Here is a 27,262-nt window from a genome sequence, read left to right on the forward strand (position 1 = left end):
AAGACTATACTCAGCATATATCCTGTTAAACATTAGAGGTCTTTAAAAGTTGGGAAAAAATCCAACATCTGGAAACCTAAGTACAAAATTAATCATAATGTCTTCCAAGCATTGTAGGCACTGAGTCTGGAGTCGCATGCTTCCCCCCCGCCCCCACTTCGAAAAAGAAAGAAAGAAAAAGAACGGAAAAAAACCTTGCGACTGTTCTCTTTCGGATCTGTTCACAAAATGTATACGTGTTTCAATAAAAAGAAGGCCTTTACGCTTCAATGCCTTTTTGTTAATCTTTCTAGCTGAAAAGAGAAAGATTTTTTGGCAGAAAATAAGTAAACACACGGTTCTTCCTCTGCAGATGTAAGTTGAAGATAATCATTCCTTATGTTTCAAGTACAAAGACCCAAATCTTCAGGATCTTTCTTAGACAAAACTTAGCCTTGAGACGTGAGAATTTGTCTGTACACACGTTAATTCCAATTAAGAGGAGTTTTTTTCTGCCTCCTTCCCCCACTTTGCAGTCTTTTGCACTTCTCTCTTTGGCATTAACAGCTATTTTTTTGCCCCAGCAGTGCTAAAATAGAACTTCTTTGTATACTGCGGTTACTGTGCGGTTCCACATCACGTTAGCTATCCTGTAATACATATTAGCGGCCGGATCCTCAGCTCGCAGGAGCTGGCACAGCTCCACAGCAGGCTGCAGCGCTCGGAGGGATCGACTCCAAGGCACTGGAGTTCCCACAGCGGACCTTTACGCCAGCTGAGGACAGGCCACCACCAGCAACCACTCCTTTTGGTTTTGACAACACCAGTAATACTTCATAGTGATCACTATGAACAGAATATATATATATATATATATATATATATATATATATATATATATATATATATATAAAATATATAAATGAATTGGCATAATAACACTTTGTTAAAATGCACTGAGGAAAAGTTGTTTGCTTTTTAATCACTAAACTCTCTGACCGTAGAAAAGCTTAAGAGTTAAAGTTCTCCTTTACATCAGAAGCACGCTCAAAAAGCTACACAATTAACACGGAAAAGTCATTAAAACAGAAAAAAAAGCGCCTATAGAATTTTATAGAATTAGCGACCTGATTATTTTTCCAGAACCCCTCCCGTCATCAAAACAATAAAGCCCCTAAAACATTTATCTAGGGGTAAAATGCAGTCACATCACCAAGAACAATAAACCACACACGCAACAGGAATCCTGCCAGCGAACCCATTCAGAAAGATTACTTCTGCCATTCATACTGGGCTTCCAACAAGTCTGCTCCGGCGCTGCTGGAAAGCGGCCAGGCCGTGGGAAAAGCGTGCCTGCGCTGATAAGATACGGACAAACTGTGCTAAGAATTTCCACAGTTCTGCCCTGGAACGTGAATGACTCCAGTACATCGTGCAGAGAAGTAGTTACTACACATGTAGGTTTTCCACGACTAATTGGAGTCTATTAGTTGAGTGTGCTAAAGGACACTGATTGAAGGAAAAATAAAATTGTCAGAAAATATAGTAATGGCTTGGAAGAATCTCACTTTTCTCAGAACTGCTCTGGATATTTTGTATGAACGAGAACTTTCAATACGTGGTGATGAAATTAATTCTTCAAATCCAGCCTGGGAATTAATAATTTATCCTACTTTCAGCAGCTTCTCCAGGTAATCCACATTTGTAATTATTACATAGCTTTCACTGGGAAATAATGAACGGAAGGACAATTAAAGATCAGCTGCTTCTGCACGGGTCCCACAGCAGGCTTTTGCCACCACCCCCTCCCAGCAGTACCTCCTGGCTTCAACGCTTCAGCCCCGCGACCCCGACGCGGGTAAACTCCCAGCAAGAAGCCCCCAAATTACCCCGTATCCTGAAGCAAGAAGCAGAAAGCCGGTCGTAATGTGTATGTGGCACGCCTGGACGTGCAAGCGCAGCTGAGGGTTTCTCGTGGGACAGTCCTGTCCTCACCAACGGAGCCGCTCAGCTGCCCTCCTCTGCGCCGTACCTCCTCCCCTCCTCACCTCCACCCCCCTGCTGCCCAAGGGCTGGTTTGCTCGTCCGGGTGCCCTCCATTGAATCACAGAATCATTACGGTTGGGAAAGACCTCTGAGATCACCAAGTCCAACCGTCAACCCAACCCCACCATGCCTGCTAAACCATGTCCCCAAGTGCCACATCTACACAGTTTTTGGACCCCTCCAGGGATGGGGACTCCACCACTGCCCTGGGCAGCCTGGTCCAATGCCTGACCACTCTTGCAGTAAAGAAATTTTCCTTAATATCCAATCTAAACCTCTCCTGATGCAACTTGAGGCCACTTTTCCCTCCGTTCCTCTCTTTGCTGCCTTGCCTCTCATCCACGGCGAGGCCCGGAGAGCTCGCAGCAAGCCCCGTCCCTGCTCCCCACCTCCCACACTTTCCACCCAAGCCCTTCTTCAGTCCCTCCATACCCCTTCGCTTTTGATCATTTCCACATCCCACAGCATTTGGTTTCTCAAGCTGCCAACCTCAAACTGATTAAGCTGAAATCCTCACAAACCCTTTTTTCTGTCAAGAACACCACAATCTTCCCCATCCTCAGGCTCACTTTCCCTCACCAGAGGCTCCTTGTTTCTAGTGTAATGAGTCCAACAAAAGTATCTCTTTTTATTCCTTTAAACCACTGCATTTTCCCTGTGCTTTCTCCGTCTGTTCCCCAGAGGAAGGGCTACAGCGGAGGGCTACAAGGATGATGAGGGGACTGGAACATCTCTGCTACGAGGAGAGGCTGAGGGAGCTGGGCTTGGTCAGCCTGGAGAAGAGAAGGCTGAGAGGGGACCTAATAAATGCTTCTAAATATCTGCAGGGTGGGGGTCAGGAGGATGGGGCCAGACTCTTTCCAGTGGTGCCCAGTGACAGGACAAGGGGCAATGGGCACAAACTGAAGCAGAGGAAGCTCCAGCTGAACACGAGGAAGAACTTCTTCCCTCTGAGGGTGACGGAGCCCTGGCCCAGGCTGCCCAGGGAGGCTGTGGAGTCTCCTTCTCTGGAGATATTCCAGCCCCGCCTGGCCGCGGTGCTGTGCAGCCTGCTGTGGGTGACCCTGCTTGGGCAGGGGGTTGGGCTGGGTGACCCACACAGGTCCATTTGAACCCCTACTATTCTGTGATTCTGTGAAACCCACTGCTCCCACCCCCCCAAACTCACGTATCAAAGACACAGTCTCTGCTTCAGGCACAGAGAAAAACGGCTTGGAGAGAAGCACCCAGACACGGCCGCCGAGCCCCGCTGAGAAAACGCACCCCTCCAAAGGGAGCGTGTGTGCTGCTGCCAGCCCACGCAGCTGATGTGCAACCGCCTCTGGATCTACGCCCTTCCCCGGCACCGAAACGATGCTCTGGAGACGGCAGCTAATTACTTGGTAATGGCATCAAAAGCTACAGCCGTGAAATAAAGGCGGCTGTACCAAGAAGGAAAAAATGCCCCATCTCTGGGGGCTAGGGAAGTCTAACACCAGTAGATGTTATTGTAATAATTTGTTTCCATTAACTATTTGAATGCTTTCTTTAATGTCCTTTTACACAACTGGGACAACACTCACAGGCTTTACTTAAACGAGGGTCATGTCTTCTCACTCTCAGCTCTGTCCTTCACCCTCTCAGCTCTATCCTTCACCCTCTCAGCTCTGTCCTTCACCCTCTCTTAGCAATGGCACTGACTTTTGCTGCTCAGTTGGGTGGGATGTCACAACAAATTAAGCCCTGCACACCTAAAACAAAGGTCTCTCAAAGTTTCGGTGGAAAGCTTTACAGAGCTCTGCAGCAAGACAACCCAGGCGTCACCCCAGTCCTCAGGCACTGCTTCATGACCCAGAAGGCTTCAATGTGTCCTTCGCGGAGTCTCCTGACCTGCTGTGCTGCGTATCCTGCTATCCTTTGGTTCGAGTGCTAACCCTGTTGGCTTTACTGGGGTCGTACCGGACCACTATTAAAGTAGTTGCTGCCAGTCACAGAATTCCAGCATGGCAGGGGTTGGCAGGGACCTCTGTGGGTCACCCAGCCCAACCCCCTGCCCAAGCAGGGTCACCCACAGCAGGCTGCACAGCACCGTGTCCAGGCGGGGCTGGAATATCTCCAGAGAAGGAGACTCCACAGCCTCCCTGGGCAGCCTGGGCCAGGGCTCCGTCACCCTCAGAGGGAAGAAGTTCTTCCTCGGGTTCAGCTGGAACTTCCTGTGCCTCAGTTTGTGCCCATTGCCCCTTGTCCTGTCGCTGGGCACCACTGGAAAGAGTCTGGCCCCGTCCTCCTGACACCCACCCTGCAGATATTTAGAGGCATTTCTAAGGTCCCCTCTCAGCCTTCTCTTCTCCAGGCTGAACAAGCCCAGCTCCCTCAGCCTCTCCTCGTAGCAGAGATGCTCCAGTCCCCTCCTCATCCTCGTAGCCCTCCGCTGGACTCTCTCCAGTAGCTCCTCATCTTTCTTGAACTGGGGAGCCCACACAGCACGTCCTGACAAAGCATGAGCACCCATGCAAGGGAGGGCCAGGGCTCTGCATTGGGCCTAAGTCCTTCAAAGTCAACAGAAGTAAACCTGGGAGGTAAATCAGCAGTAAGTAGAGGATGGTCAGACCACAAAGGAATTCCTTATTCCTCAATTCCTTCTTTAAAAAAGATTCCTAGGACAGGCAAAGCAAAGACACCTTATGGAAAACCAGCTTAAAAAAATAAGAGTCCAAATGAACACAAAACACAGGCAGGAGAACGCTTCACGCTGCAGATGAAACCAGTGTCTGTGTGACACGGCATCCAAGGCTAACAGCAGCAACCGTGAAAACTCTAACTAGCGCTGGCTGAAAAACCTCATATTCCTGTCTCCTGGCAGGGGAAGTGGGTAGAACAAAGCAAGATTTCAAAATGCTTACTTCAATTCAATTTGGGGCCAAAAAGTTATAAATCCTGACATTTTTGCAAAACAATATACTCCGAGTGATTTACTTCAATCAAAGCCATAACATGAAGTCAAAAGGAAGAATGTTGACTTGATTAAAACAGTTCAGCTCTATTACTTGAAAATGTTGATGAAACCAGTGTGTTCCCACAGAAGTTCTAGACATTTCAAATGTGCAACTTCTTTAAATTAAGAGGAGTTTTTTATTGGGAGATTCTTTCTCCAGATGGTTTCATTTCAGTGCTGAACCAGAAAGCTTATTCTAGGTAAGCCGAGGTGACAGGAGGCACTTTCCTTCAAAGACTTCACACGAACACCATCTTTCTGCGTGAAGGTTGGCCCAGAGACAGCCGAGCAACTGCACAAGGTGTGCAGCTGTGGAAGAGACGCTGCAGGATCAAGAGCATTCTTTCAAATGTTCACCGAATAAAAGGAGGCAGCCATGTATAAACAAAAAGCAACAGGCAGAATAAATTCAGCCCACTGCAGTGGACAATACCTGCAGGAGAACCCCCCGACTTCCAGCTCTGAAGTCGCACCTGCGATTTAACCAGCTGCAGATCCCTGCAAACATGTTTAGATAGAACAATTCTTTCCTCTAGCCTACCCCTCAATTCCTCACCAAGCTGCTATTTTCGAGGATGGTAAAAATGGAAACGCTGTTTTGATATACATCTCCTCCTTTCAAGCAGGGTGAAGGGCCAGATGTGAGCCTGATGTGGAAGCGGAAGGCGGTGGACGTGGGCGAGACCCCTCCTGTGCCACGTGCTGGGAGCACAGGCCCTGCTGGGTGCAGCTGTGGGGGTCAGCCGCTTCACCTGTCCCTTGATCTACACCCAGGTTTCACGCATACCAAGAAAGAAATCCGCAGAGGCACTAAGCTGTGGGAAAGCAAGCGCAGCAGCGGCACTCCCTACCTGTGCAAGCAAGCTCACCAACCCACAGAGATGCTACGAATGGTTCTCCTGGGCTCCCAGTGCTCCAGTCCAAGCTGGCTCTCCAGGCTCAGGCTGGACGTGACCAGGGACCAAACACAGCCCCGGCCCGTGATGCTGAATCTCTATAGCACTGGCGAAAGCGTTGCAAAACCCACGCTGAACAACAGGGCTCACGTATTTCGCCCCTCTGTGTGTCTCAGCACCTCTCCCCAGCCAGAAGCCTCGGGTCCGCTGCAGCCGCCAGCAGCTCTTCAACGGCTGCGGTCACAGTGTAGACTCAGGGAGCGAGAAGGGAGGGGACGGAAGGAAACATCAATTTCAAAACAATCCCTTTTAAAAGCAAGAGAAAATGGAAATTTGTGACAGATCTTTCTCGTATGAAAACCAGAAAGAGCCCTGAGCCCGGTAAGTCCCGGCTGGGCCGTGCCAGCCGGCGGATTAGCTCTTCCTTTCACACCCTCTCAATCCGGAAATTTGTGATCTCACCAAGCGCTGGAGCGGGCTGCTGCCGGCTGCTCCCAGCCCATCCCGCTCGCAGAGGGAACTGCAGTGCTATTCAGCAGGCAGATGAATGAAAAGTGGAGAAGGGTTTCCTTCGCTGCTCTTATGCAACACGGAGCGCGCAGAGCCCGGCATTTCTGCCTGCCAGTTCATGAAACTGGGGTCGAGCTGAAGCCAGCTTTCTCATTCGCGACACCCGGGTTGGGGAGAAAGAGGAGGGGCAGAACCAACCCCAGTGTAAATCCAGATTCAGTGAGCTGCTTTTTCTTATCAAAAGCAAAGCACGAGATGCTTAGTCACTTCAGTGTTGTCAGCACTCCAGTGCTTGGCAAAATCAGCCTGTTTTCAGAAGTCATAGCTTTTGCAGGCGGTTTTCCTCAGCTTTATTTTCAATAAGAAATCAGTTACCGTTAACCCCGTTTTCACGGAAAAGCTAAGCAAATGGACATTTGGGAGTGTGGAGGACCATTACTTAATTCAAGAGAGAACTCCAGAGTGGGACAAACAGGGAGCAAGCAGCATGGGGTCAAAACTCACGCCGTTTCCCCAAAGCGGCTCCGGTAAGGCCTCCCTTCCCAGCAGAAGCTCCCCTGGGCAGCGATGCTCCCGACGCTCCCCAGGACATTCCCCACGCTCAAACCCGACCAGGAACCTGACACGCTGCAGTAACGGAACAGCACCACCCACGGTATTTCAGCTGAAGTAGCCAAGCATTAGCAACAGTGACCACGCAGCTCTGGGACGTACTCTTCTGGAACGCGCAGCTTCTGAAGCCATTTTTGAAGTCCTGGAGAGCGAAGGCAGCCTTTTTCCAAGGGAATGACAGGGCAGAGGCGAGGAGGGCAGAGTCATGTCACGATGCAGGGAGGCTCAGCAGGTACCTGCGGCCGGGTCACGCTGCGGAAGGAGCCTAACTCTTCCTTTTTGGTGAAAATAAATGCGTTTGTTATTAATACACATTTTTTTTTACATTACCGAGTTTCAGGTGACTGCATATGCACCTCAAAAACACAATTAAATAACGCGGCTATTTCCAAGACAGCCAAAAAAAATCTGGGAAAAGATTAAAGCAAACTCAGCAACAGCCATTCAAAAACGTTTCCCAAGGCACAGCCAACAAAAACTTGTCAAAGCTCACAAGTTATGAACTAATTTGCACAGAGAGAGCCCTTTTGGCAGGAGGCAGGCCGAGCACGTCCCTCAGTCGCAGAGCACCTCGAGCAGCCGCACACGCGTGGAGACAGCCCGGGGAGACGGGGCAGCACGGCTCCAGCGCCAGCCCTGCCCCAGGTGCCAGCACCAGTTCAACGCTCCTCGCTCAGGTGAATGCTGTAAATACCAGCAGCTGCTCTGATAAGTGAAGGAATGATTTTTTTCTCATTTACTTGAGAAAAAAAGAAAAAAGAGCTGCACTCCTCCCTTCTGTCTCAGGAAGAAACAAATCCCTAGTTTCCACAGTGCTCTCCCTTCTTTAGATACGTTTTGCAAGAAGCCGTAATGATGAAGTTCAACAAGGGCAAGTACAGGGTCCTGCACCTGGGGAGGAACAACCCCAGGCACCAGTACAGGCTTGGGGTGGACCTGCTGGAGAGCAGCTCTGCGGAGAGGGACCTGGGTGTGCTGGTGGATGACAGGTTGACCATGAGCCAGCAGTGTGCCCTGGCTGCCAAGAAGGCCAATGGGATCCTGGGGTGCATCAAGAGGAGTGTGGCCAGAAGATCGAGGGAGGGTCTCCTCCACCTCTGCTCTGCCCTGGGGAGGCCTCATCTGCAGTGCTGTGTCCAGTTCTGGGCTCCCCAGTTCAAGAAAGATGAGGAGCTACTGGAGAGAGTCCAGTGGAGGGCTACGAGGATGGTGAGGGGACTGGAGCATCTCTCCTACGAGGAGAGGCTGAGGGAGCTGGGCTTGTTCAGCCTGGAGAAGAGAAGGCTGAGAGGGGACCTTAGAAATGCCTACAAATATCTGCAGGGTGGGGGTCAGGAGGACGGGGCCAGACTCTTTCCAGTGGTGCCCAGCAACAGGACAAGGGGCAACGGGCACAAACTGAAGCAGAGGAAGTTCCAGCTGAACACGAGGAAGAACTTCTTCCCTCTGAGGGTGACGGAGCCCTGGCCCAAGCTGCCCAGGGAGGCTGTGGAGTCTCCTTCTCTGGAGATATTCCAGCCCCGCCTGGACGCGGTGCTGTGCAGCCTGCTGTGGGTGACCCTGCTTGGGCAGGGTGTTGGGCTGGGTGATCCACAGAGGTCCCTGCCAACCCCTGCCATGCTGGGATTCTGTAACTCGTGCAGAACATACCCCTGTACAGTCTCCTAACCATGCTCCTCAGAAAGCATTCTCTCAAGGCCCTGGATTACATTTCTCTTTCTCCTCCTTGCTTTCCCTAATCTTCCTCCAGGATACTCCCATCCTCCAGCCCTTCCCAGTGTTTCACACAGCTCACAGGGCTGCTGCCAACTCTCACTAAGAAAAAACCAGCTGCAACCTCAGGGACAGAGGCATGCAGCATGCGAGCGTCTCATCTCCACTCCCTCTGCGATCCCCTCTCCGTATTTCTGCTCTCCTCAATAAAATGACTACAGTGCTACTTAGAACTTTCTGTAAGCAACAGTTTCGAGCTCTGGGTGTGTTTTCTTAACCCAGTCTTCTATCACGCCCCAGTCCAGCCAGCGCTCTGAACCTCCCCACCCTAAGCAGCGACCACCAGTAACACAGATCCTCGCCCTTTGCTGGGAAACACGTTGGCTGGGGCACCTCGGCACTGAAGAGCAGCACACCTGGGTACTGCCCACCTGCTTCGGGCAGCCCTTTTGGGACAGCTGAAAATGAAAATTCCCCCACCCCAAAATACAAATTAGGCAAAAGAAAGCCTACTATTTATCTGACAGCTTAGCAAGCAGCCTTTCCTGCCCTGTGCTAATATGGAAATAATTAACAGCTGTTTTCACTGAGGGAACGGCAACAGTTCTCCACAGCGTACCTGCGAGGCACAACTGCTCACCAGCCAGCGTGGTGGGTCCGCCATCGCCTGGACTTCAACCTCAGAACCGCAGGATTTGATCCGAGACTCTCCAGAGCAACTCCGAGGGGTGTGCTTCAGTCTGCCAACCAATTCCAAATGAGCGTCGAAACAAAATGTCAAAACAGTAAGTTTGTAGTAAACAATTTTTCAGTAAATGTGTCCTGGCCTTGTCATTGTCATGATTAATAGTGACATTCTGTCTGCTGATGAGGTGAAAATAACACGTATCGTACAGTCAACATTCTACAGTCTCTTACTAATTTGGTTCACATTTTTTCCACGGCTTTCGTACAGAGCTCTGTCAACACACCTCTATTCATCCACAACACATGCAGTTGCTGCCTACCATCAGGATCTCCCTAGGAGCACGCTGTGAATTTTGACACGTTCCTCTCAAAAGGCACAAAGATTTTTCACAACGGAGTGAAATCCCCAGAAGGCCCCCAAGATCAAACTCTCCTCTTTTGTGACTCAACAGGATCCAAATCTCTCCCTCATGAGAGTCAACGTACTCTTAGTGACCAACTGTAGCAACAAACCAACTCCTTTCATTAGCTGCACCCTGCTCTGCAGCTGAGAAAATCCATCTTCCGCTCTGAGGAACGCACCTAGCCGAGGGTCGCACGACAGCAGGTGAACGTCTGCACGCCCACCGTCCCGCCCGGGCTCTGGCTCTGAAAGAAGTAACACTCCGAGAGAGCACACCAGGCCACCGCTGTCACTGTCCCACACAGAGAAGGCATCCTCTGCCCTGTTCCTCTGGATAAAGTCTGGGGGGGAAAAACTGGAGAAGAAGGACTCCGTAGCGTATTGTATCTGGTGGCTAAAATGCTAGCTGAAATTTACCCATCACCCATCACCTCATGCCTCCTTGAGCACATCATTACTGCTGGAACCACCCTAGGTTTTCTAGCTCTGCCCCTGGCAGTCACCCCAACAGCCTGCTGTGCTCTCCTCTGAGCAGAGAGGCTTCCCCTCAGAAGGAAGGGACAAGAATAAGCCACGCAAGAAGAAACGCCTGTCCTGACCACTACTTCTACCCAGGAAGCTTATCTGGAGAAAGCCTGGCCTGAGCCAAAAAGCTCGGGCTTCACCACGGGACAGGTTGCACGGGACCTCTACTGCCAGCGACAGTACCTGTGCCTGAACCCGCACCCAAGAACCAAGCACACATGGTGAAACGGAGGGGGGAAAAACACAAAGGTGGATGCATCTCCCAACAGAAACTGGTACCAGTATCACTAAGCAGTCATCCATTTCTTGACTTCCCAGCCCTGTGGTTTTCTACGAGCCACGAAGGAGGAGATCGGGTTTGGAAATCAACTCCAAAGACAGGCTGGGTTAAGGATCCAGCCCTGCAACTTTGCTTTGAAAAATGTTCAGCTAATTAATCTGGCTGAGTATCTGGCCAGGTATTCTTTGGTATGAAGAAAAGGAACGCGGATTTGTTTCTCCAGTCACACACAGGCCCTCTCCCCACCCGCGCCATGAGACAACGGACCGCAGACAGAGCATTAGCTGCAGGAAGTGGACTGGATGTACCGTGAGGCATATTGCCAATTATAAATTAACAAAGTCCAGAAAAAGCAACAATGATCATTCCTCAGGAATAGTTTCCTCCGACACGGTGACAAAAGAAATCCCCTATCAAGGTTATTATATATATCAATTAAATTCTTTAGCGAAAGCAAAAAATTATTATTTTAATGGAGGAAAAACTAGAACATTTGGTTAAAATGTTCTCACAGAAATGTTAATTACCACAGGCACTAAACAAATGGAAATCAAAGCCTACCATTTGTCGAGCACTGTGAAAAGTTTTAATTCAAAAAATGTGCTGGAAAGAAACCTTCAATTTTTCCTCATGAATGAAAGCAAATCCCTGTAAATGAAGCTACATCTATCATGCTGCTCATCAGTCAGCAGCCGCAGATGCAATCCATCAATCAAAACTGCTCCTGCACAAACTTTCCACAAAAGATAATGGAATTAATTTGGTTTGTTGGATACCAAAATGTGAGAAGACGCCTGCTCTGCTATTTCATCCCGGAGCCTATCGTTCAGAGACGACAATATGCCAGATGTAACTAACAGAAGCTACCCTTGCAACACCTCCCGTCCTCCACCCTGTGTTTATCCTTCACTGATCCTCAAAGCGTGTGAAGAGTTGCGCAAGAGAAGTCGAGAGTTGCTGTGCGACTCCCACTTTCGGAAAGTCAACTGTCCTGCACCTCACTGGCTGGGCATGAGGCTGAGGAAGGTTCTGCTCCTCGGCGGCCAGCAAGTCCTCAAGGTGATGGGACAAGCAGGTCGGGGTCCCACGCACCCAACGCACACCCACTGCTGGCGACCTGTTACTGTATCTGCTGTAGCACACAATTATATGAACTGAACTTGATGCTGACCGGAAAGATGTCTAGCTCCGACAGACAGACAGACAGACTCCGCACTCTGCCAGCGAGGGTCTGGACGGATAGTGCTTTGAGCCCTATCTGTCCTTCAAGAGATGCCAAGGCCAGTCACGCTACCTCATTTACTCCAGCTTAAAATCTAGAGCAGTGCTTCAGAGGAGGCATTGTACTAGGTGTTGGAGAAAGCCTGGTTCGCCTCTTCAGTGGTGAGACCTGTTCTCTCCCTGCAGCAAAGCTACTTCTAACCAACCTGAAACAGATTTAAAGCTATTTAGAGGCTGTCATCAAACAAAAGCACGAAAGCACTGACTGGTACTTTGAAACTCATGAAAGCAAAATATTAATTATTACTGAAAGGTTTCAACATAAACAGATACAGAAACATATAAATACACATATTTTTTGTACTCCTCTGGGAGGCTTTTGCTCTCTAAGGAAGGTGAAAGTAATGCACAGCCCTTTCGTCTGCTGCACATATGGAACCCCAGATCCTCAACTCCTTCCGTTGATTTCTGTAGCTTTGGACCAGATCCAAATTGTCCAAGGTGTAACCTTAATTTCGAGGCCAATTTCCTGAGGAAATTTCCAGAAGCACTGTTTTTTTTTCTGTGTACTGTACAGAATCTCAAACTGACACGCCCCGTGATCACAGACAGCTTGCTGCAGACAACTTCTGCCCTCGGATGCACGCACGCAGTTCTTGTGTTCACAATGATTTGTGGTTCTGCACCATATTCACCCGACAAACCAGAACGATATTGGAAGAGCAAGTCTTGTTTACTTTGGAAGTTATACATGGCATTTTCAGTTACCACAGGAAGATAGTACGGTCTGCTATGTAAATATGCAACCCATACTCTTCAATATTTTAAGTTATTGATCATCAACAAATACAAGTAAATCCATAACAACTTGCAACTAAAAGCAGAGCAATCAAAATTAGAAATCTCGGCAATCCAGAAACGGTAACACTGCAAAATTTGGCTTTGTTGTGATGGGGAACATACTATGTTTTTAAAGATAAAAATGGCAAAAAATGGCAACTTTAACCACTGCCCAGAAGAGAACAGGTCTTATTACTGAAGAAACCAACCAGATTTTCTCCAAAATTTATGAGAAAAAGGCAGTCCCTATCAAATTTGCTGAAAAGTAAGCCAGGCCTGTCTTCTTGCATAAAATGTTGGGAAACTTATAATACTGGTGTAAACTTTATTTTTCCTGTTGGGCCACACCCAGACATTCCTCCTACGCCGGAGAGAGAATCCAGAGCAATCAACTGCTCTATTTTCGCATTATGTTCTGCACATGCAAGGACACTCGCTAACATAAAATGCTGATCGAATATTTTTTTATATGTTACCTTACAGAGATACCCATAATTTAAATAACAAGAACACGTCGTTTCCTTTGACACCTTGTAGTTGTTGAACACACTAACCACACAGTAAATTGAGCCTGATTTTCATTACAACGAACAGTATCCCAAGAAGGTGGTATTGACTAGGCAAGCACAATTTGGTTTGGTCTTGGTACGTTAAAATACATGTATCTGTTTTGGTCGATTTTCTCCTGGAAGAGGAGGAAGTTATTTTACTTTCCAGCTGAAATCCAACAACTGTAAAGATGATTTATGCAACAGGAAATAAATCATTAATACACCAGAAGAAGAATGAGCTGATGCTGTCTCCCTCCCCGCTCGTTATGCACAGTCCAGCACACAACTGGCAAGAAAGATTAATATCACCAAGTCACTAATATGAAAAAGACAAAGTAAAGTCTCTCAAAATCACTGAACATTTGGTATTAAAAAACCCACAAACCAACCAGCAAGGAAAGTAACCCCAAACGATCAGGACTACAACATCTCCTCCCCAGCGAAAGGAGAGGTACCGCCGCTTCCCACTCCGCTCTCCGACTCCTCTGTCGGCGCACTCCCGAACGCAGCCCCCGAGGCCCGGCAGAAAGGGGCACCTGCAGAGAGCCTTCCCGTGACACGACCTTGCCGCACCCCAGAATGACTTCAAACTCTCCGGCAGCCCAGTCAGACGGTCGCACCCAGCTGACGGATGCTGGAGGCTGGGAGAGGGAAGATTCTCACCAGATTTCCAAAAATGTAAAGGTACTGCAGCTTTGCAGAATCCCTTCTAACAGCAAGTTGCTGATACAGGGATCTTGGGTATTCAAAGCACAAAGACCAAGAGCAGAACAGAGAGGACCACGAACCTAAATTCTCTAAAGCTCACAGGTTCAGTTTAACTTCTGTTTTCTAGAAGTTACCTCACTGCTGGAGCTTCCCCTAGAGTCAGCGGAGAGGTGGGTAAAACTTCAGGGGGCAACTGCTATCACTGATAATCTGTTTTAGGGTGGATGGATGGACAGATTGCCCCCTAGATGTGAGCTTGTCTTTATGCACCGTATGGGGACCTTACATGATTAATTACCTTATTTTCGGATAGATAATGATGAAGAGCCTGTGACTGTTCAATTTGCAAAGGAGAACTCTACAGAGAGTACGAACAAAATTTATAGAGTTGTAAGAATGACAGATAAACTGAAGGGGCTATTCATTCGCCAAATGCGGACCACCAAAATACCGAGGCCAACGAGGAGAAAACAATCCTTCCCCAAGAGGCCGACTGGAAGAATCGCAGCAGAGCTCTCAAAAATGATGGATTCCATCATCCTAGCACGGTCATTTTGAAGAATGGAGGAGGAAAGCGGTGCAACTTTGCACAGTTCTGCCAATCCTCTGACTCGTAAGGCTAACTGTTACGGAGGGTGCGAGCTGTGCATCGTGATGGAGATGAACGTTCCACTCCATTCTGTACGCTTTGCTACATTCTATACTGACATGATAAGGGCTGTCAGGATCAGGGTCTTCATTGCTCCCACACCATTCTCAGAGAGCCAAAGCTCTACAAATCAAATAAGACAGAACTTTATTGCATGGAGACAAGATGAAGACCTAACCAATCTATCTGATTGTAAACGTAACATACTCCTGTTATACACAGACTACTGCCAGTATATACTGACCATGTTATACACTGACCACTGCCTTCTAAGTCCTGATACAGAAGATCTCCCATTTGGGATGTTTAACCAAAATAAATGTCCACCTTTAAAGTAATGCTGAGAGACAGCTTTCCACATTCCACCTTCCAATGAGTACTACCAGCTCAGCCCAGAGGCACTCTTTTTCCTTCAGTGGAGGATTTCAAGTTGTTTGACTCTACCCTGTTTATTTTACGCAAACGCTATTCCCTTCTTACAGATGGATATGATCTGTTGAAGACCTGGAACATTTTATCCCATAGCAAAACTCATTCAAAAGTACCATCTGTTCTTCCTGCAGGGGCACAGTAACGCCAGAAACTGTTCAACATTGCATAAATTAAGACCATATAATGGATAGCTCATTGTTAAAGTGAAGCAAGGAATTGTTTGGAACCTGATGACAGACATTTTGCCAGGATTTTGCCTTAAAAATAGTATCCAATGTATTATTTTTGGTTTGCTTCTTTAAAAACTTCACATTCAACATTAAACAGCAAAGGCATGTCACTATCCAGACCATCTTCATGCCTGGCTTCATCCCCACTTCCACCAGTGCCAGCAAGGTCCTTTCTAATAACCTAGCGGGAGGCTTGGACTGGGCCAACGGGTTAGAACAGACTCACCGAAAAAACAGATTCTGTTCTCATTTACCCTGGTCTGTGCCTGCTGTATCTGCATTATATACTTCCTAAGGGAGCAGAATTCAACCTTCAAGCTTACGAGACAGTAAAACATGTCTTATTTTATAGGTGTTACACTAACATGTTACACACTCACATACACACAGCGCGTGCCCCCCCGCACCTTTCACTCCTCGGTAAGAAACCCCAGCCAGAAATGAACTTCCATTTGCTATTCCCTTCTACATCCAAACACTAAGATATGCAAATGTTTAATCAATAAAAAGGCTAGACATAAAATCCTGCTATGAGTACGCATCGTTCGAGTCAACACTAAAACATCCTTCATTTGCCATCTATACAGAGAAACCGCAGATTTAAAAGGTCTACAATAACATTAATAAAAAACATGCACAAAAGAAATCAATAGTGCTTAATTAGAAAAAAATGGCACTATAAAATCCTCGAGCCCAGAGTGGGGCTCGCAGCGGCACCCTGCCCGGGGCTCCGGGCGTCCCAGGGACAAGCAGTCCTCCCCAACACGCAACTCGTCACACGCGCCGGGAGCCGCGCGGAGCTGGGTGCCGGCGGCTCAAGGCGAAAGCTACGCTTCTGAACCCAGAAACCTGCGAGGGATCGCCGCCTCTCCAAACCTGCCAGCGAGACAGAGAAGCAGATGACACTTACACACTCTAAGAATTATGAGAAAAATAAAAAAAAGAGTTATTTATGTCTGAAACGTCATTGTTTCAGACTCTGTGTGTGAGCGTATAGCATTATTACCACCCCTTTGCGAAGCACTCGCGTCGCTATAATAAAACTCGCAGAGGCAAAGCACTTTTAGCCCAACCATTACTATTCCCAGGGACAATCCATATATTTTTCCATCCCATCAGATCCCGCATGGTGGGGGAAGGGCAGGAGTGGCTGGGAGGGGGGAAACGCAACTTGAGAAGTGGTAAGTGTGTCAAAATCTAAATTACTCGGAGCTCTTTTGCAGCACAATCATCCTTTATGCTCGTGCAGCTCGGCTCATATGGCTCACATTCAGCCTGTCACCCCGAATCACTGCTACTTCTTGACTTACATTAACAAAAACAAACCGGACTTTCGCTTCAGTACGTGAGGTAAAACGCTCTCTGAATTCCCAGTCAAAAGGCCAGAGGCGGCATTAAAAATAATTGGTTTGTAAGAAGCCCACTTCAGAGAAGATAAAACAAACAAAAAAAAAAAGGTCCGCGAAGATCTGGCTAATAGCACAACGCATGTGGTGCTTACGGAGTATTTCGCAAATAAAATCCGTACTGCAGCGAGCTTTGTCCGCCGGCGGAGCAGACCCAGCTCTCGCAGTCCGAACTCACAAAGCAAATCCACCCCCTTCCCCGTAAGCCTTTAAACGGTACCAAACAGAAGATATTTAACGAGTCTGGTGAGCGGTTAGAAAGCGAAGCTAGAAACCAAAGTACGGAATCAAAGAGAAACACAGCCAGCGCAACGCCAGGCACAAAGCAAAGCCCGCACTCCCACAAAGTTCCTTCCCGCTTCTCCCGGCAAATCCACAACCACCGCCCGGCTAGGAAGGCTTTCTGCTGACCCGGGGATGCGCGGCAACGCAGACGCGGGGAGCTTTCCCGTCACCTTTTGTTCCCAGCCATGTCAGCCGCGCTCCGCTCCAAGTGCCGCTCGCAGTCCCAAACCCCCTTTCCCAGCTCCGTCTTAGGAACTGCCCAGATTTCGCGGTGTAATCTGAGCAGGGAAGTACCATGTGCCTACGATATGGTTAATTCGCTTTTCCCCCCCCGCCGCGACGCCCAGGGGAGCTGCTTCGCGTTTCAAAGCCGTGGCTGCGGCCAGGGCAGCGCTGGGGCTGCCTCCTCCGCCCGAGCGGGGCCCGGGACCGCTCGCTCCCACCTACCAAACCCCGGGACGGGCGATGCGCCGGGCTGCCCAGGGCCTTGTCTCACTCTCCCCGGGGTGCCCAGCGCAGAGGGGTCCGCAGCCCCGGACCGCAGACAGCCACGGCCACCACCACAGCACTGGGGCCACGGACATCCCCAATGGCCGTCACAGGGAGCTCTGGTGAGGCTCACTGAGGCCCCGCGAGACCCAGTGAAGCCTGGGGATCTGGTCCGGGATCTCCGGCAAGGAAAACGTTCATGGGGTGTGCTGCAAGACACCCATCCATTCCTCTCCAGTGCTGCCAACAGCTAACAGAGTCCAGCGGAGGGCTACAAGGATGATGAGGGGACTGGAGCATCTCTCCTACGAGGAGAGGCTGAGGGAGCTGGGCTTCTTCAGCCTGGAGAAGAGAAGGCTGAGAGGGGACCTTAGAAATGCCTCTAAATATCTGCAGGGTGGGGGTCAGGAGGACGGGGCCAGACTCTTTCCAGTGGTGCCCAGTGACAGGACAAGGGGCAACGGGCACAAACTGAAGCAGAGGAAGCTCCAGCTGAACCCGAGGAAGAACTTCTTCCCTCTGAGGGTGACGGAGCCCTGGCCCAGCCTGCCCAGAGAGGCTGTGGAGTCTCCTTCTCTGGAGATATTCCAGCCCTGCCTGGCCGCGGTGCTGTGCAGCCTGCTGTGGGTGACCCTGCTTGGGCAGGGGGTTGGGCTGGGTGACCCACAGAGGGCCCTGCCAACCCCCACCATTCTGTGACTCTGTAAGCAAAAAACAATCTGTCTCTTCTGCTAAACAGAAGAAACCTTTCTACTACACACACATAATAAAAGCAGCCTGTAAAAAAAAAGAAAGCCTTCTATTAATTCTCCTGTTAATGTTCTTCTATTAATTCTATTAATTATTAATATTCTTCTATTAATTCTCCTGTTAATATTCTTCTATTGTTATTGACCTGTTCCTGGCTTGTGTTTGCAATCATCATCATGCTCAATGACGACGAGACTACGCTTCAGAGAAGAATAAAATACCTCTTCTCCCCAAACTCAGCACGGCACAGAGTTAGACCAGTTGTGAAGCTGCCAGACGCACCAGGACCAGCGCAGGCGCGGAGGACAAGGGGCAGAGCGGTCCTCAAGTCCTGTCACTGCTGCTTGCCCAGCCCCAGCCACGCCATCGGGTCCTAAGCATTGCACACCAAAGCCCAGGTGACGAACGGCGAGCGCTGATCCGGCGTTGCTTTTTCCTGAATGTTTAGGCCTTGAAAAGGGTAAAGTGCCAACCACCAATGGTTGTGCTATTCTCCAACTTTCCTGAAAGCAAATTCCATGTAATCCCAACGTCAACATTGGCAGTGCCTGAAACACCGCTAAATCACATTACAGAGGAGGCTGAAGGAGACCGGCTTGGCAAAGCAGCGGGAGGTTTCTGTGGCTCCCTCTGCCACCCCCAGACAGATGGGGAGCAGCCACAGCTGCTTTGAAACAGCTGAGCAAGGGCCCCTAACAGAGGTTAAAGGGGAGCAAAGTCAGGGACCTCGGAAAAGGAAGGATGGAAGACACAGCCATGGCAGAAAATAGAAAACCTTTGGGGGAGCTTCAACTCTTGGCCAGAAGGCGGCAAAGCACTTTCTTGTAAGGAACCTGCTTTTTGCGTTCTTGGCCTTGTGAGCAAGGCCTGCAAACACCTTGTGCGGGATTTCTAACGACTGCATAATACCCCCGTGCAGTTCTCCTTTCTCCAAACTCTAGACCCTTGGATAAACCATTCTGTTCTAAAGCAAAGGTGCTAGTTGCAGCTTCCCTGTTGCGTAACTGAAACCAGTTAGGTTTGAAATCAGCATGTGTGTAAGGTAAAACTTGAAATAAGGTACTACATAGGACTATTTCAGAGAAAAATATACATCCTTCAATGATGAATTCGAGATCCCAGCTCAGAAATTTGCTCTTGATCAGTTAAAATGATGATTGCTTACAGAAAAGTAACAAAAAGGAGGTGAAGTCATCTCAGAGGTTAGGAATCATGGCCACCAGCCACCCCGCTTGCTGTCTGCCTGCGTTTATGTCCACAGCTCGGACCTCTGCCAGGCAGAGGCATCACCTCCAGCGCGCCCTGGGCACTGCTCCGTGGCCCTCGCTCCGTTAACGCGGGACTTGACGGCTGGACCCGATGACCTCAAAGGGCTTCCCCAACCTAAGCGATCCTACAACCCGACAGTCCCCCATCCCCGACTGCCACAGGAGAGCCCTCTGGTTTCTGGGCGCCTCGAGCCCTCAGGGCCGGGGCCAGGCGGCGCGGGCTGCACAGCCAGGGCAGGTCACGGCCGACGGCAGGAAGCCAGCTCTCCGCTGCTTCGTTTCCTCCGCCGGAGGAACAGGCTATAATTTGCTGAAATGATGATTAATCAAATCTTATTTTTCACAAAGGCAGTTAACGAACAGCCAATTAAGCGTCTCAGTAATTCAGAAATAACAAAGGAATACTCTCCGAGTGACAACTAGCAGCGCAAGCTAGCATCACAGTAAAAGCCAGCCTGGCTGAAAGGGCAAGAAGATACTCGACTAGAAGTTCATTTCACCAACATCATTCCAAAGCCACCTATTTTTTTATGCTTCAGACAGTCCCTTAGAGCTCGGAGGCCCTGTCCTGGGCACTGTGCGGGCGCTGAGCGTGCCATGCATGGCTGCACCACCACCATCCCTGCTTTGCTCCCAGAGCTTTGCTCTTTCTTGCTGCGCCCGGGCTGCAGCCACCCCCTTCCCAGCCACAGCTCTGCGGAGAGAACCGACCGCTGCCTCCAGCCCATCCCTGGTGCCCATCGCTGCTCCTCAGGCCTGCGAACGGCGAGGAGGGCCGGGGAGCACTGGGCAGGTAACTCCGGCGGGGCCGCCCGGGAGAGAGGGCAGCCCACCCCTGCGGCAGCCCGCGTCCGGCTGGAAGAGCCCGGGCACCCAGCGCCCGCCAGCTCAGCGGGACAGCCACGCTCTGGCCCACGGCTTGGTTCGTATCTTTTCCAGACTCCAGACAAATCCATGAAAGCTTCGTTTTGCTCATATAAATCAGGCTAAGATTAAGATATATAAACAGAACTTAGTACAGTACCCAAAAAGCATGGAATGACATTTTTGAAAGAATCCATAGTCTGGTTTTTTTTGAAGTATTTCTTCAGTGGGAATTGTGCTGGAGCAAAGAATGCAAAACTTTGCAGCTTCCAAGAGGGGGTCATGTGAAATTACTGTGTTTCGAGATTTTTCCAAATCGCTAACCTTTCGATTCTGAATGCATTGGTAAGAACCTGCCAACAAACAAATTCTCACCATCAAAAGAGGCATTTTTTTGCAGTTTGTAACTGTCCTCCTTTCAGTTTTTAAAAAAACATTTTGCACAGAATTTACGCCATTTCTGTAGAAGCTTCTGCACTCCACAGTGACACTGCAGATTTTTTTCAAATAAAAAAAAAACCCTAAAAAAGAACAAAACACACCCTTTGTTTCAGACAAAGAATTTCAGGAGAAACCACAAAATGTTCAAGCAAAACATTAAACATTTGATTTTCCACCCATTTTGCCAGCAGTCTCAGCTTCCCCCTAGCTGTAGTATCAGCGTCACTACGCAGAGGAGGGGAGGTCGGGCAGCCAGGCTACACGCACGCCGCAACTCCACATCGGGGCGAACCGAACGAGGAGCAAAGCAGCACGTGATCTGCAGAAAGCATTTTTCTTCTTTAACGTAGCTTTTCTTCTAATGAGGAAACGAGACCTACTTCATTATCAGGGAAAAACACCATTGAAAACCAACATGAAGTTGTTGCCAGCGCGTGCTGCGCGCTCTCGGGGCGAGGGCCCGAACGTAAGGACCTTCCTGATGGCAGATGTTACCCAGCCTCTTTAAACGAGTTTTTGAAAAGCAGGCTTAAAGAGAAATGGAAGCATTTCATTTCAAACCGACTAGAGATTACGTTATTTAACACACACGTGCTTGCCTGACCCACTTCGCTGCCTATTTTGGTGTTTTTTTCCAGTGCAAAGCTGTACCACAACTGTGGCAGCACCTGGAACTTTACCTGCACGTTGGAGTACCCCAGTGCCCAGCGCTGTGCTGTTTCCAGCCCCAGAGACAAGCAACCACCAGCTAGAAATGTAACCAAGGATTCAAACTAAATATGTGAAAGTGTTCAGTCTAGAGGTATGCTTCATCTTCATGATAAAGACCATAAAGTCCTCTTTTCAGTGGTGCCCAGCGACAGGACAAGGGGCAATGGGCACAAACTGAGGCACAGGAAGTTCTGTCTGAACAGGAGGAAGAACTTCTTCCCTCTGAGGGTGACGGAGCACTGGAACAGGCTGCCCAGGGAGGTTGTGGAGTCTCCTTCTCTGGAGATATTCCAGACCCGCCTGGACAAGATCCTGTGCAGCCTACTGTAGGTGACCCTGCTTCAGCAGGGGGGTTGGACTAGATGACCCACAGAGGTCCCTTCCAACCCCTACTATTCTGTGATTCTGTGAAGTGCTAATTTATTTGTTCACTCTTCACAGAAGGAGAGATTTTAGTAAACATAAGTATATACCAGTGAGTTTCCTTTGTTGTTACTAGCACCATAGTTCATTTTATTTAAATGTTGGAATAGAAGTGATGCACTTGAGGTAACCTGTTTGCCCAGACTGAAGAGACACTATTACATGTCCACATTCTTTTACGCGTCCTATATAGTCACAGAATCCCAGCATGGTCAGGGTCGGCAGGGACCTCTGTGGGTCACCCAGCCCAACCCCCTGCCCAAGCAGGGTCACCCACAGCAGGCTGCACAGCACCGCGGCCAGGCAGGGCTTGAATATCTCCAGAGAAGGAGACTCCACAACCTCCCTGGGCAGCCTGGGCCAGGGCTCCGTCAGCATCCCAGGGTACAGAGTACTATGTCAGCACTCTGAGAATAATGCAGAAATCTTAATAAACACGAAGAGAGATTGCTTATCACGCGCTCTCGCTATTGATGTCCGCATTTTCGAAAAATCCACAAATTACTGCAAACACTTCCCACAGGACACATCCTTCTGGATATGCGAGCAGCCATGCCAGGACCAGCAAGTAGACTGCATTTTGGTTTTGCTCTAGAGGCAAACTAATGTTTCCACGGGTACTGCAGTTCCTCTTCCTGAGCAGATCCACTTACGCCATTTACCAGTTTGGAACCAAGCGGTAATCCCCGAATCAATCAGCTCTGTACAGTATCAGATTATATCCTTGCCAAGCGGCTGTCCAAGCTTCATACATTAATCACACCCAGTCTTTCAAGCTCATCAGAAGGTATTTTATATTGATTGTATGACAGAGCTCCACGCGTGGGGCAGATCAGTTTAGAACAGGAGAACATGACACGCTAGCGAATGTAAGCGTTCTGGCTATGAAAATAGAGTAAGTGAAAAATAAGCCTCAACAGACCCGGTAGAGGCACTGGGCAAGCCTCAGCAGCTCAGTAAGAAAGACCTTCTCCTCGAATAACGACTTCATTCGGCTGTCAGAAAGGCCTGGGGGACGATCCCTGCTCCCGACTGCAGCCGCCCGTCCTTCCGCCCCGCCACAGCCCAGCTCCCTCCAGATGTGGCTGGCCCAGCAGCCTCTCGCCGTCCTCCCTAATTCACTTCAGGAAGGAAAGAGACAACCCCAAAAGCCAGTGGGATTATCTTCGATAGTCTAATTAGCGGCTGGAGATAATCCACTTGATTTTGCCTAGAGCAGATCAGGAAGCGCCCAGGCGAACCTGGCAGCTGCGGGCAGACAGCAGGCCTGGTGCCTCCGGCCGGGAGGCAGCGACAGCAGCGGGAGGCAGGGACCGGGCACAGCCGATACCGGGGGAAACAGCTGGCAGCGGTCAGAGGGCACCGACACCCACCCTCGACACCAGCCTCAAGGGATGTCAGAAGGTGCAAGCCAGGTCCAGTAACTCTGCCCAAGACAGCTGCTAGCATCTTCTCTGCCAACTCCATTAAAAGCCAGTAATTCATTCTGCAAGGCAAAACTATAATAAAAACAAAAACAAAATTGGGCTTTGGTATCAAAAGTAAAATCTGGCAGCCTGCTCCCATGCAAAATCCATCACGAGTGATACATTTGTGGCGGACAGCTGGAACAAATCCATGACGTTTAATGACATGGTAAAAGCAAACCTTGAGCAAACAACTTTAAATCATTTGAAATACTACTGTGAATAGATGAAACTTTATAGTGCTCACATGTTACAATAATCAATCACTTCTAAACAGTTGGTTTTAATTCTTAAAAGAATCATCATTTGCAGAAGTGATTTTTTTTTTTTCCCCTCCATAAAATACCATTCTCCTGTGAAAAAGTTTCAGGCTACACAACACTTCAGAGTTTTAAATGTAATCTGTGTCTCTCCCAACTAAAAATTCATGACACCAGCAAAACATTACTTATCCAGCCTCCATCTTCTTTTTCTTTTTCTGTAAGTAACCTGGTCTCCAAAGCCCAGTGCGCAGTACAGAAAAGCCCTAGAAGTTGTTTCTGTAGAACACCTCAGGTGGGATTGACACAGAAACAGAGACAACAAATTGCCTTTTAATCTAAACAGGAATGCAAATCTCGCAGCCATCCTCTCAGTCTCTGTCCATGCGTGCACACCCAGGATCACCCTAGCCGGTTCACAAATCCGCAGGTAAAATCACAGCATCACAGAACAGGTCTGTCCCTCCGTGGGTGAAACGGCTGTTCAGTCGGAACCACACCGACACCCTGCAGGAGTTCAGCTGGTCCCTTTCCTGCTGGCTGCCTCAGAGCACCAGTGACCTGTGAAATTTCCCAGGAAGGACAGTTAACAGGACCCGAGCGAAGAACCAGCGGGTTGGTGCCAAGCTGAAACGACCTAGGACAGCGCGAACACGAGCGTAAGGTGCACATCTTCAGCTGATTCTGTCTGACAAAAGCGGTTGATACTGGACAAATGGCTCAGCTCTCGTTTAAGTAAAGCCTGGGGGACATGCAGACGGTCTCCCGTGGATGTGGCTACAGCAGGAGTTGGCCCAGGACCAGCAGCTGGCTGGTAGTCCCCCACCGCACATCTGGCAGGAGGGACAGAGAGAACATTCACTGCGCTAGCGCAGACTCAGCTAATTTCAGTCAAAAACCAAGGTGGTTTGAACTAACCTGGCTGACTCTGCAGCGAGGTGGATTAAGAACACCCGTAAGACCCCTTCTGCCAGCTCTGGTGGGGATATGATCTTTGCTGCGTATATTTTCTACTTCCAAAAAGTCATGTATCCATGCCCCAGGTGTTGCTTTCTCTCCCTCCATCACAAGTCTAGACAAAACCACGTTAACAGCCTTCCTTGACCATACATGTCCAGGTGTCAGGGGTTAGCAGTTACTAAACTGTGCATACAGGAAAAAAATGAGCTCTCTGTCTCGGAGGTGTGTGCACTGAATAGAGTCAAGAAGCTTCACGCTGAGGACCAAAAAAAGAAGAAGGCAATCCCTACCAAAACAGGCAGGAAAGAGCCTGGGAGGTGAGAAGAGGCACTTTCTAAACCTTCACGTCACAAAAAGGCGCACGTGACATACTCGTCCACGACTCTTCCCCCCAAGGCACCCTGAGCACCTCCAGACCCAGCAGCGGCGCGGCCGTCCACGCGCCTGGGGCCGTCCACGCAGCTCTACCACGCAGCAGCCGCCGGCGCAGCCGCGCTTCCCACGCTCCCATCTCCACACCACCGGATTCCTGGCACCGGTCTGGACAGCTCGGCAGTCGTTGCCGGCCTTCATTCATAAAAACGAGACCACGCTGCTGAAAGCCACAGGCTGTAGGCGCAGCCGGCAGTCGATGCCAGTGACATCTCCCGGTCACATCAGCCGCTCCCCTGCGGGTCACATCTGGACGACGCAGCCAGGGCGAGTCACATACGGAGCGGCAACAGCGCTTCTACTTCTCCCTGATCTTGGAGTCAATCCACAGGGTTCATTAGCAAATGAGACAGGAATGTTTCTTAAAGCAGACCAGGAGATGTAATTAACAGAGCTTAATTTTCACACATTGTATATTAGGTTTGTAACATACAAGAACAAAAAGGTAACTCGAAGGGTCTGGTCTTGCTCCGATCATGTTCAGCGGAAGGAGGAGTGGATCCAGGCCACAAGCGAGGAGTAATTGCTTCATATCTAAGGGGGATATATCTTCATTTCAACAGCTTCATTTCTTACAAAGAGACCACAATCATGTAAGCAGGAGAAAATAAACCACTTTTTGGAAAGCCCCTTTCAGAAGTCTCTTTCTTCTAGCTCCTAATGTATGTGAACATGGAATCGGAGAAGGATCCCTTGGGATATTAAATCCAGGCCCCTGTTACTAAAGGCAACATGTCACTTCCAGCAAAAAGAAATGTTAATATTACGCCAATGAGCTGGAAGGAAATCCAAATTTCTAATGCAAGAGAATGAGGGGAAAAGCTAAACAAAAGTGAATGCAGGAGACCATATCGCTATATCAGAGCCTTATTCTAAACACATGGGCTGTTGGTACATCTAAGAGGAGATAAGAGGCAGAATAATTAAGAGGCAAGGTTCTTTCTGCCACGAGGGATCTGCACACAACTGAGAGAAGAACCACATCGGTACAGCTCAGCCCCGGGACGGAGGGGGAAGGGGAGCTCCCGGCAGGCGCAGCCCTCTCCCGGGGCAGTGCGAGGCCACCTGAGATCATGGTTGCCCCACGGCTGAAGGCTCACGTGAGCAGCCCCCAGCACGGCTGGGCCAGCTAGCAGCAGCCTGGTTTCTTCAGGGTGTGATGCTGAAAAGCCAGAAGGCAGCTGTAGGAAGGGCATGTGCCCATTTTAAGTCTTTCAGCAACCACAAAAATCTCTGGATAATTTAAGGGACACTTCTGGTTTTGCCGGAAGCCGCTAAATCCCACCTGTTACCCACAAACTAGGGGAAGAAGCTCCCAGGCATGGAAAAAATCCCAAAGAACGGTTTGGAAGAGAAGACCAACATTGTAAGCGTTTGTCTTCTCCCAGAATAAAGGAAAGAAGGCAGCTGTGAAAGCCACGGCTGGCAGTAGGCCTGGTTTGGTTTACACGGGATGCAAAACCTAAGGGCACAAGGATGACGAGGACAGACATCCAAGGTATCCTCTTTACTCAGCAGTCTCCATGGAGGCTTGGAGAATCAAGAGCAGATACCAGACACAACAGCAATGAAAGCCTCAGGAGACCTTAGAGGTTCCAATACACACAGAAACAGGCACAAAAAGCGTAATCTTTAACGGGGAGTGAAAGCCGGTCACAACCTGGAGATGGGCTGTAACTACCTTCCGCTCCTGCAAACCCAGAGGAATGGCTCATCCACAGGGCCAGAGCGCTTCTGGCAGCGTGGAAATGCCCCAGCGCCGTCCCTCCCGTTGCTGAGGAACTGTCCAGCAAAACAAAGTATTTCCAAAAAAGTGTAATAACAGGGTTGAATACCAACCAGAGAGACAGCAGCTGAGAAGATGCCGTCTCCTCACTGCGCTGCTGCTCTATAGTGATCTACCACCAGAGCCAAAAGCCAGCCTGGGACGTCTGCTGGGCTTCATCTTGCGCACACGCGGGAGCAAAGCGACACGCGTGAGCAGTCTGGTGCAGACCCCAGCGTGCTCACGTGCCTCTTCCAGTGGGCCAGCAGGCCCTCAGCTATGCTCACCCAACCAGCCCTCAGCGTGGCTTGCTGTTGCTCTCCCGTGCTGCACGTCCGAGCGGGACAGAAGGTGCTGATGGCACTGGAATGTCACCTCCAATGCCACCAAGCACCGTGGGGCTCGCTGCCCACCATTGCCCCTGAAAGGCTACCTACCACTCGGTGCACAAAACTGCATAAAGACGGCTTCTTCCAGCTTCAAGTG

General features: G+C 49.5%; 1 protein-coding gene across 5 annotated transcripts in view; it reads right to left on the reverse strand.

The window, feature by feature from the left end:
* The window catches only part of FBLN2 (fibulin 2), a 115,085-nt gene that overhangs the window by 85,476 nt on the left and 2,347 nt on the right, over window positions 1-27,262 (reverse strand). The window contains exon 1 of one of the 5 annotated variants that reach the window (XM_075432778.1): window positions 17,118-17,182. The exons of 3 other annotated variants lie outside the window; for them this stretch is intronic. The gene's annotated coding sequence lies outside the window, so the exon portion shown is untranslated. Of the gene's footprint in view, window positions 1-7,119; window positions 7,165-17,117; window positions 17,183-27,262 lie in introns of those variants that run through there. One more of the 5 variants, XM_075432777.1, reaches the window with a different exon arrangement.

This window comes from Opisthocomus hoazin, chromosome 11 (genome assembly GCF_030867145.1).
Source record: "Opisthocomus hoazin isolate bOpiHoa1 chromosome 11, bOpiHoa1.hap1, whole genome shotgun sequence".
Taxonomy (NCBI): domain Eukaryota; kingdom Metazoa; phylum Chordata; class Aves; order Opisthocomiformes; family Opisthocomidae; genus Opisthocomus; species Opisthocomus hoazin.